This window comes from Paramisgurnus dabryanus, chromosome 22 (genome assembly GCF_030506205.2).
Source record: "Paramisgurnus dabryanus chromosome 22, PD_genome_1.1, whole genome shotgun sequence".
Classification (NCBI taxonomy): domain Eukaryota; kingdom Metazoa; phylum Chordata; class Actinopteri; order Cypriniformes; family Cobitidae; genus Paramisgurnus; species Paramisgurnus dabryanus.
In genome coordinates, this window is record NC_133358.1 from 16,900,388 (window position 1) to 16,910,501 (window position 10,114).

Sequence of the window (10,114 nt, forward strand, 5' to 3'; positions counted from 1 at the left end):
TTATTGCTCCGATAAAATGCTGCGAGCTAACGGTCACAGCGCAGTTGGCTGTTTCATGCTTATGCACGGCTCAGGACAGGAGAGAATCACACATCCCATTTCTCCCATCACCCGGTTCCTCGGCCCTAAGCGCATTTTATGTAGCTCTCCCGTCTAGTGCAGATGGGTTAAATATTACATCAAAGAGCCTTTAATGTTTCACAGTGCCTCTCGAGTTTCGTGGCTATATCGAGTTCAAAACTAGTGCACGGCGCATTTTAACAGTAGACTTAATGGATCGCAGTCCATAATCAGATTATCACCGGCTTAATGTAGAACAAATTTCACTACACCCCGCATCAAAGAGGAGTCACACACTGTAAGTCCACATTGCATCTTTTTTATAATTCAGTGTTTAGACACGATCTCGACACTGAGGGAGAGAGAGGGATGAGATATGACATGATCTTGATATAGGGCAGATACACGACAGACTTATAAAAAAATAAAAGAAAACATCAGAATCTAAACCAGTTGCATATGTGCTTGATGTCTTCTTTCCAAATGCTTTTTATGTTTTACTTTTATAGCTCCTTCACTGTCTGCATTTATCTGCAAGTTATTTCCTTTCACTGTCACTCCACAGGGTCATCCACATTTCAACAGGTCGTCACTCAAAATCTTCCCAAATGTGGCTTTCCTGTAGTTCATCCGAGCATGGTGATAGCAATACAAAGGTCAGGGGTTTGATTTTTAGGGAGTGCATGCAGAGAATAAATGTAAAAGTTGTTTGGGGTAAAGGAATCTGCCCCATGCATTAATGTACAGTAAGTGTACACTGTCCAAAAATAATGGTGAAAAAATGGTCCTAAGCTGTCACTGGGACAGTACCATTTAAAAAAGTCCTAATACCATTTAAGTACAGATATGTATTTGGTTCTTATATGGACCGTAGATGTACTATTATGTATCTTTGAGGTACTAATATGAACTCTTTAGGTATGTGTACTTTTTGGAAGGGTACTGCCCCAGTGACAGCTAGGGATCTTTTGACAATGTTTGACAGTGTAATGTAAAAAAATGTAAAACAAATATATGACAATATATCTAAAGAGTTCATTTTAGTACCTCAGAGGCACATATTGGTCCCAAAGAGTTTATATTAGTACCAAATGTACATTGTAAAAAAGATTTGTTACTTAAAAAAGTAACCTGGTTGCCTTAAAATTTTGAGTTCATTCAGCATAAAAATATTTTCAGCAAATATTTTTAAATTGAATTAACTCAAAAGTTAAAGGAATAGTCTACTCATTTTCAATATTAAAATATGTTATTACCTTAACTAAGAACTGTTGAATCATCCCTCTATCATCTGTGTGTGTGCACGTAAGCGCTGGAGCGCGCTGCGACGATAGCATTTAGCTTAGCCCCATTCATTCAATGGTACCACTCAGAGATAAAGTTAGAAGTGACCAAACACATCAACGTTTTTCCTATTTAAGACGAGTAGTTATACGAGCAAGTTTGGTGGTACAAAATAAAACATAGCGCTTTTCTAAGCGGATTTAAAAGAGTAACTATATTTTATGGCGTAATAGCACTTTTGGGAGTACTTCGACTTGGCGCAGTAACACCCTCCCTCTCCCATTATGAGAGTGAGAAGGGAAGCGGACTTTTCAGGCGAGTCGAAGTACTCCCAAAAGTGCTATTACGCCATAAAATATAGTTCCTCTTTTAAATCCGCTTAGAAAAGCGCTACGTTTTATTTTGTACCACCAAACTTGCTCGTATAACTACTCGTCTTAAATAGGAAAAACGTTGATGTGTTTGGTCACTTCTAACTTTATCTCTAAATGGCAGCATTGAATGAATGGGGCTAAGCTAAATGCTATCGTAGCGTCGCAGCGCGCTCCAGCGCTTACGTGCACACACACAGATGATAGAGGGATGATTCAACAGTTCTTAGTTAAGGTAATAACATATTTTAATATTGAAAATGAGTAGACTATTCCTTTAAGGCAACCTGGTAACTTGCTTTTTTAAGTTGAACCAACAAATCTTTTTTACAGTGTAGGGGTGAGCGGGGATTTCTGAGTTGGGTGTGTAAGTCACCAAATCCAACCTTATATTATTTTAACAACACATCCTCATCCCATTGCGTCAATATTTGACGCCACTTGACCATGCGTCAATATGTTACGCGGAGGGTATACCCTTCGCGTCATTTTTTGACGAACTGGGGACTTCAATACTATTAGGTACGCGAAATTAAACAGTTGTCGCCTGACATTGGGGTTAGGGATAGGTTTGGGTAGGGATGTCATTATGTAAATCTAACCCTAAACCGACGCGAAAATGGTAAGAAAATTGTACGAAAATAGGAAAGAGAATGCAACGGATTCAATAGTATTGAAGTCCCCAGTTCGTCAAAAAATGACGCGAAGGGTATACCCTCCGCGTAACATATTGACGCATGGTCAAGTGGCGTCAAATATTGACGCCATGGGGTGAGGATGGGCTGTATTTTAATCACTGTCTTGTTACCTAAAACATAACACCATTTCTTGAAACATGTCAGCAACACCTAGGAACTGATAGCTGGGATTGAAAACATTTTTACACAGCGGGGTTAGTTGTCACACAGCGTTACAACTAAGCCTCAGGTATACAATGATAATGAAATGAAAACAATTTAAATATTATTCATCAAAATGATAACTGTTAATAAAATATCAGGGGAAATAACGCACAATTATCATTTATTTGTCTTAATTGTGCAACCCTTTCAATAAAATCTATTTATATTTACATTACAAGGATGATTATATGAAGGGTCATGGATGGATGAATGTGCGGATATCCATCTATTATAGGCAGATATATAAACAATATCCACCTTAAGTATATAGACAGAATTTTATTAAATAATTTGTGTTTAAAAAAAATTCTAGCAGGTGTTACAACAAACCCTCTGTTTGTTTCAATGAACCCCACCTATGGGGTAAGTTGTAACGTTTGCACTCCTGACATTTTTGGTGTAATTGTACGATATCGGTAGGTCCCACAAACAAACTTTAAGTGTTCATTTGTAGCAGAGATGTGTGTTCATTGTGGAAAAAAATCATTACTCTAACATTAAATATTTTTTGAATGATAGAGTCAAAAAGCGTTAGGTTGTGCCCCGGTCCCCCTATTAGTATAAACTCTATAGGTACAAATGTGTACTTTTTTGAAGGGGTACTGCCCCAGTGACAGCAAGGGACCTTTATAACACAGTCTCACCCCATTTCGTCAATATTTGACGACACTTGACCATTCGTCATATGTTGACGTGAAGGGTATACCTTTCGCGTCATTTTTTGACGAACTGGGGACTTCAATACTATTACGTCCGTTGCATTCTCTTTCCTATTTTATTACCATTTGCGCGTCGGTTTAGGGTTAGATTTACATAATGACATCCCTACCCAAACCTAACTCTAACCCCAACGCCAGGTGACAACTGTTTCTAACCCCAACGCCAGGTGACAACTGTTTAATTTCGCGTACACTGTTTAATTTCGCGTACACTGTTTAATTTTGCGTAATCTAACCCTAAACCGACGCGCAAATGGTAATAAAATAGGAAAGAGAATGCAACGGACATAATAGTATTGAAGTCCCCAGTTCGTCAAAAAATGACGCGAAAGGTATACCCTTCACGTCAACATATGACGAATGGTCAAGTGTCGTCAAATATTGACGAAATGGGGTGAGACAGTGTAATGTAAACAATTGAAAGCGAATATATGACAGCATCTAAAGAGTTCATTTTAGTACCTCAGAGGTACATGTTGGTCCCAAAGAGTGCACATTAGTATCAAATGTACACTGTAAAAAAGATTTATTGGTTCAACTTAAGTTACAAAAGTAAGTTACCTGGTTGGCTTTAAGTTTCAGTTCAATATAAAAAAATATATTTTATGGGTCACCGAATAGTTTTAAGTCGAATGAACTAAAATTTTAAAGCTTACTTTTATTAAGTTGAACCAACAAATCTTTTTTTACAGCGTACATATCTTTACATAAATGGTACAGTATAGGATCCTTTCAAAGTGACAACTTTTTTGACCATTATTTTCGGACAGTTTATAATTTCTGCTCCAGATTCTGGCTTTGGTCTGTGAAGGCAGGCAGTAGCGATGAAAACTTAGAAGAGAGAAATGGACCTTGGATTTGCTTCCAGCACTATTTTTAGAAGCAAACTGACACGTACCACATCGACCCACATCAGTCTTGACATCTTGGCCTATCTTTGCATAAAGAGAAATAAATTCACTCTGCTCTCTCAATTAAACTTCATTAGGGTAAACAACAAAATGGCCAGACTATAATACTAAGCATTTATCACCACTGCTGCGGAGATCAAGCTCAAAGCTATGGTGTAAATTCAAAACAAAACAAAAAATACCCTGCAATTGATGGCTTCCATGTCCAGGATGTTTTTGGAAGTTGGGCTATGATGTAAGAGAATAAACAGGAAGGTCTTATGTAGTCAGGGTTAATCAAGACTGGCTTTCTTTTTCCATCGTGATCCACACTGTGCAGTTTCTCTCGCCAGTTCATACCTCATTCATAATTTCTAATCTTGTTTAGATGTTGATCGCATGGATGTTCAACCTCAAAGGTCCGTGCGTATAAAGAAACTCTGCCTTGTGTTTCGGACCCGAGTCCTGGGCAAATAAACAGGCACGGCAATATCATCCATCTTGCTTGTGCTCTACAGGATCTTGCCCAACAAAAACACGGCTTCTGTTTTCTATCTGTGCGCGATGTGACTGGGGAAAAGCCAGGAGACACGGGGCCCTGTCGTGTGCCGCCCAGGCTGGCATCACTCTTGAAACACTAAACCAACATCGGCTAAATTAGGATTACACAAATTGGCTTTCCTCTGACTCACTCCTTCCTCTTTTAAGGTCACTGTATGAGTGCTTGAGGTTCAGAGTGTTTGATGATGTGCAGTGACCAGGTTATCACTGGCCTTGTATTTTTTCATATTCATCAAATAAAGCATTTTCAAAATATATATGGCACTGTACTATGTTAAAGTTCAGGAACTGGTGTATTTGAAGTGATGAGATGGACCATATGGGCATATGGCGGAGAACACCCCCTCACCCTCTTGTATCTGAATCACTTCTCTGACTCTATGGCCATGATTACCATCAGTGACAACATACAGATCTTAAAGGGATAGTTCACCCAAAAAATGAAAATGTTGTCATTATTTACTCACCCTCATTTTTCAGCTCCCTTAGAGTTAAACATTTGATTTTTACCATTTTGGAATCCATTCAGCTGATCTCCGGGTCTGGCGCTAACACTTTTAGCATAGCTTAGCATAATCCATTGAATCTGATTAGACCATTAGCATCGCGCAAAAAATAACCAAACCGTTTCGATATTTTTCCTATTTAAAACTTGACTCTTCTGTACATTGTATACTAAGACCGACAGAAAATTAAAAGTTGTGATTTTCTAGGCAGATATGCTAGGAGCTATACTCTCATTCTGGCGTAATAATCAAGGACTTTGCTGCCGTAACATGGCTGCAGGAGGCGTAGTGATATTACGCACTGCCTGAAAATAGTCCCCTGCCGTTGAAAGTTACTAAGGGGGCTATTTTCGGCTGCTGTGTAATATCATTGCGCCTGCTGCTGACATGTTACAGCAGCAAAGTCCTTGATTATTACGCCAGAATGAGAGTATAGTTCCTAGCATATCTGCCTAGAAAATCACAACTTTTAATTTTCTGTCGGTCTTAGTATACAATATACAGAAGAGTCGAGTTTTAAATAGGAAAAATATCGAAACGGTTTGGTTATTTTTTGCGCGATGCTAGTGGTCTAATCAGATTCAATGGATTATGCTAAGCTATGCTAAAAGTGGTAGCGCCAGACCCCGAGATCAGCTGAATGGATTCCAAAACGGTAAAAATCAAATGTTTAACTCTAGGGGAGCTGAAAAATTTGTATTTTTTTTAAGTGAAATGTCCCTTTACACAGTTTTTGGATTTTTAACTGAAACAATGGCAACATCCACAACAAAAAAGTGTAAATGTCTTCAGGGCACTTAAAATATATGTCATTTTATTCAAGTTGCTTAACTTTTTTAACACTTTTTGAAGCTTGAGGGTTTTCTGGATACTATATGACCGAGGTAGTTCCCATCCACTTCCATTGAAACACTTAAAAAAAATCAGTGTTTGAAGAACAAAGAAACACATAGGGGTTCAAACGACATAAGGTTGAGTTAATAACGAAAAAGTTTTATATTTCGGGTGAGTTTTCCCTTTAAGACATCAGATTCGTTTTAACTGAACACCGGATGTTTCCTGATTGCATCAAATTAAAGTTGTGGCAATGCGGTCAGTGACCTTTTCTGTTTTAGATCTGATAGAAATGTTGCTAACGTTTACCATTTTCAGAGTATTAAGTTCTTAATGTAGTGATTATATGATGTACTGTGGTATAATTGGTGTTATTTTTACAATGCACCATTTGGATACGTATCAATGGCCATTTTGTGATATTCTTAAAAGAACTATAAAGTACACTCTCTAAGAAAAAAGGTACAAAAGTCGTCACTGGGGTGGTCCCTTTAAAAATGTCCTAATAATGTATGTACTATTTTGGTACAGATATATATGTTTGAGAAACCAATATGAACCTTTTAGGTACAAAAGTATACTTTTTTGGTAAAATGATGAGTGTATCATATAGAAATATCATGATATAGTAGATAAATACTGTAAAAAAAACAGTGATATTATCATTTTATGCATCACTCTGACATGGTAAGACCACACAGGGCCGGCGCCACGAGGGGGCGTGAGGGGGCGTCGCCCCCTCACTGGCACTATCCCGCCCCCTCAGATCACCATTAATGTTGAATGGGATTTTAATGATAAAATGCGCTATTTAAAAATCACGTTTGCCTTTTGTATTGTCTTCCTAAAGGGAATTTTAAAGTCTAATTATTTAACAAAACAAAAAAACAAGTGTGCATTCTACCGTGACACACGCCCACTCATGTATAGCCTATAGGCTTGTTCGAATTCATCAGGCGAAGACGTCAAAATGCCGCGAGAGCGAGACGAAACGACACTTAGTATGATTTCTCGAATCGTTCTCGCGGTACTTTGACGTCATGTGGTTGTTGGTTCTTGCAGCCGCGCCTGAAGTTGAACAAGTTTGTGTTGACGGCTTGAGGCACGCCGACAATGAGCCCGCGTTCTGAGTCTCAGAGGGAAATCAAGATGTCGAAGTGGGAAATTATATAAAAATTTACAGACAGGAGTGTGAGAGTGACCTGGGCCTGCCCTGTAGCAATGGATATATGGAAAATAGCATTGGAAGTTCTACAAACCGGACTCCGGATTGTCACACATCAATTAATGCCGTGGCGTGGATGAATTATCGGAGCATTTCAGGTGCAAAGATCCAAATATTCGGCTGTCATTAAGTCAATTCGGGCACCATGAACTTCAGCCAGACTGTACATAGTTTTGAAAAGTTCAGATGTTCATGTTCTTCAGCATCCTTGCAAGTCAACGTACAACCAACAGCCTATTATTGTTCTGCATTTAACGTTAAAGGTAAGCCTGTACGATCTCTCTCTCTCACACACCTGTTTATCAGGAGTAAATAGATAAAAAAACAGACATTGTTAAATTTATAATTAACGAATTTGAATTAGCCTATTCTACAGCATAGCTGTATATGTAAACGAGTTATTGTCATTTTGCTATTGTGGTTCTCTAGCTGCTTAATCGCTAGCTTGGTGCATTACTTGTTGCAGTTAAAATAACTACGTTGTATGATCAAATTGAACCAAAATGTTGATAAAATGTTGCGTTTGGACCGTTTTTGGGCTGAAAACCATCAACTCTATTTGCCAACACTGCCCCCCACCATTACGTAAAATTTATTTCTACCTCTGGGTCTGAACTTCTAATGAGTAGTGTTGTGCTAATATGTAACGTTAGGTATGCGTTTTTTTGTTGTTGTTGTATTGTTCAGAGCTCTGTACGTTGCTCACTATAGCTGTAGTTTTTGTGGTTGTATTACAGAGATGTTTGTTTATAACACTTTAAAACTTAATGTACCAAACCTATGTATTTTCTAGCTGGGGGAATTATATGTATTCATGTGATCGCCCCCTCTGGTATTTTAGACGCCCCCTCATCAGCGCTCGGCTGGCGCCGGCACTGAGACCACAGGATGTTTTCGTAAGGCACTGATAAAGTCAAAGACTGTATTTAATGTTTCAATAATTGGATAGTTAAAATAACTCTGTGAACCTCTCTTTCATAATTTTTACCCCATCTGTTTCGTTTTTTCTCCTTTTAAACGGTATGTTGAAAACCAAATTGATTTACAAGCTCCACAATTCCTTGGAACGTCATTGTTCTGCTTATAAAAAGCCGTATATTCTGCCAACAGAATTAACCTGAAATAACACATTCATAGTTTTATTTGGCCCACCAAGCAAATTTACAAAGGTAATCATCGATTAATGTGCTCATTCTAATGTAAACAGTCTTTAAATGAAACATTGTTAATTATCATGACCAAATAAACCTATTTAGTGGAATGTACATTTTTATATTCCACTTGACATTTACACAGCCAAGGGCACACATTTGTTCTCATTTATTCGATGATTTTTATTATTTATAAAATGCTTTATTATTAATAAAATGATAATACAAATTTTTCATTCAAACTGAACCAAATTGCATAATGCAGAAGAGCAAGGTTTACGTATTCACGCACACATGTGCAACTGTGTCTGCGTGTGTTCTTGCTCCTATATGTATGTGATCTTTAACATCTCATGAATGAATTCCAGGTGTGTGTATGTGTGGTTTGTGACAGCCCACCTCTGCGCAGGAGCGATGTGCTTCATCTCGAGTGCCGGGCTCTTTTTGCCTTGTTCCTTTGGCATATGAAAACAGGCCGTGTCAGGTCTCTGGTAATGACTGACCTCACCATAGCTTTGCAACAGCACAGATTGCCTTACTGAACGTATGCCAACTGCAGCCCTGCCTTACAAAAATGCCCCTAAAAGAATCCCAGCTGCCTTCAGTGCCATTGTTTAACCCTTGCACCTTTGCAACCCACTTTATTTTGACAAAATACCTCCTGTAGTGCCACTCTATGATCAGAAAGAACTGGATTGGATTTAATTAAACTTTCCTCTTTTGCCAATCTGTCACTGCCGTGCCTAATTTGTTAGTGTGTGTGTGTGCGCCGTGATTAAAGGACCTGCGGTGCCCAAATGTATTATAACCACTTCTCCAGTTTTCCCATTCCAGTGAATTCTTCAGCTATGAGACAAACCCCCCCAGTGTCAGAAACTAGACTGTATCTGTAGACATTTACAGATTGCTATTGCTGCTAATGTATCTGAGCTCGCTGCCACGAGTCAAGTCATAATAATTAAAGACACGCTGCATCTCAAGAGCACATTAATCATGCTTTATATAGACTTTGAAGCCCTAATGGAAAACAGCCACCCATACGGCTTTATTGTGCTTGTACAAATTGTGGTCGAGTCTATGCTGGTATGCCCCATTTCTGACCGGCTTTTACAGGAAATGGCAATAAGAAAAGCAAAAATAAACTGGAGTGAATCAGGGAGAGAATCAGCGGTTATGCTGTCTTGATTGACTTGCATCAGACAAAACAAAGCCTGATCTGAATGTGTGTGTGAGAGCGAGAGCGAGAGAGAGAGAGAGAGAGAGAGAGAGAGAGAGAGAGAGAGAGAGAGAGAGAGAGAGGAAGATATTAAAGTTAAATTAAGTTATTAAAGTTATTCTTTAATTAAATCTGTTCATTACTGCTCATCCAACCTTAATATGAATTGTAATAAAGCATGCTTATTTAATGACTTATATAAATAATCTCAATTTAAATATTGCACTTGGTGTTGTTTCACTGGTCGTTTTATTAGTTTGCCCATAACAGATTATATAATGTAAACTGGAAGATGATTTTTTTTATTAGTTATTAGTATTAGTTTAAATTATATTTAATCAGTGAACATACAGTATATACCCCACCCCCTTTTTTATTAAAACTAGAACCAACAC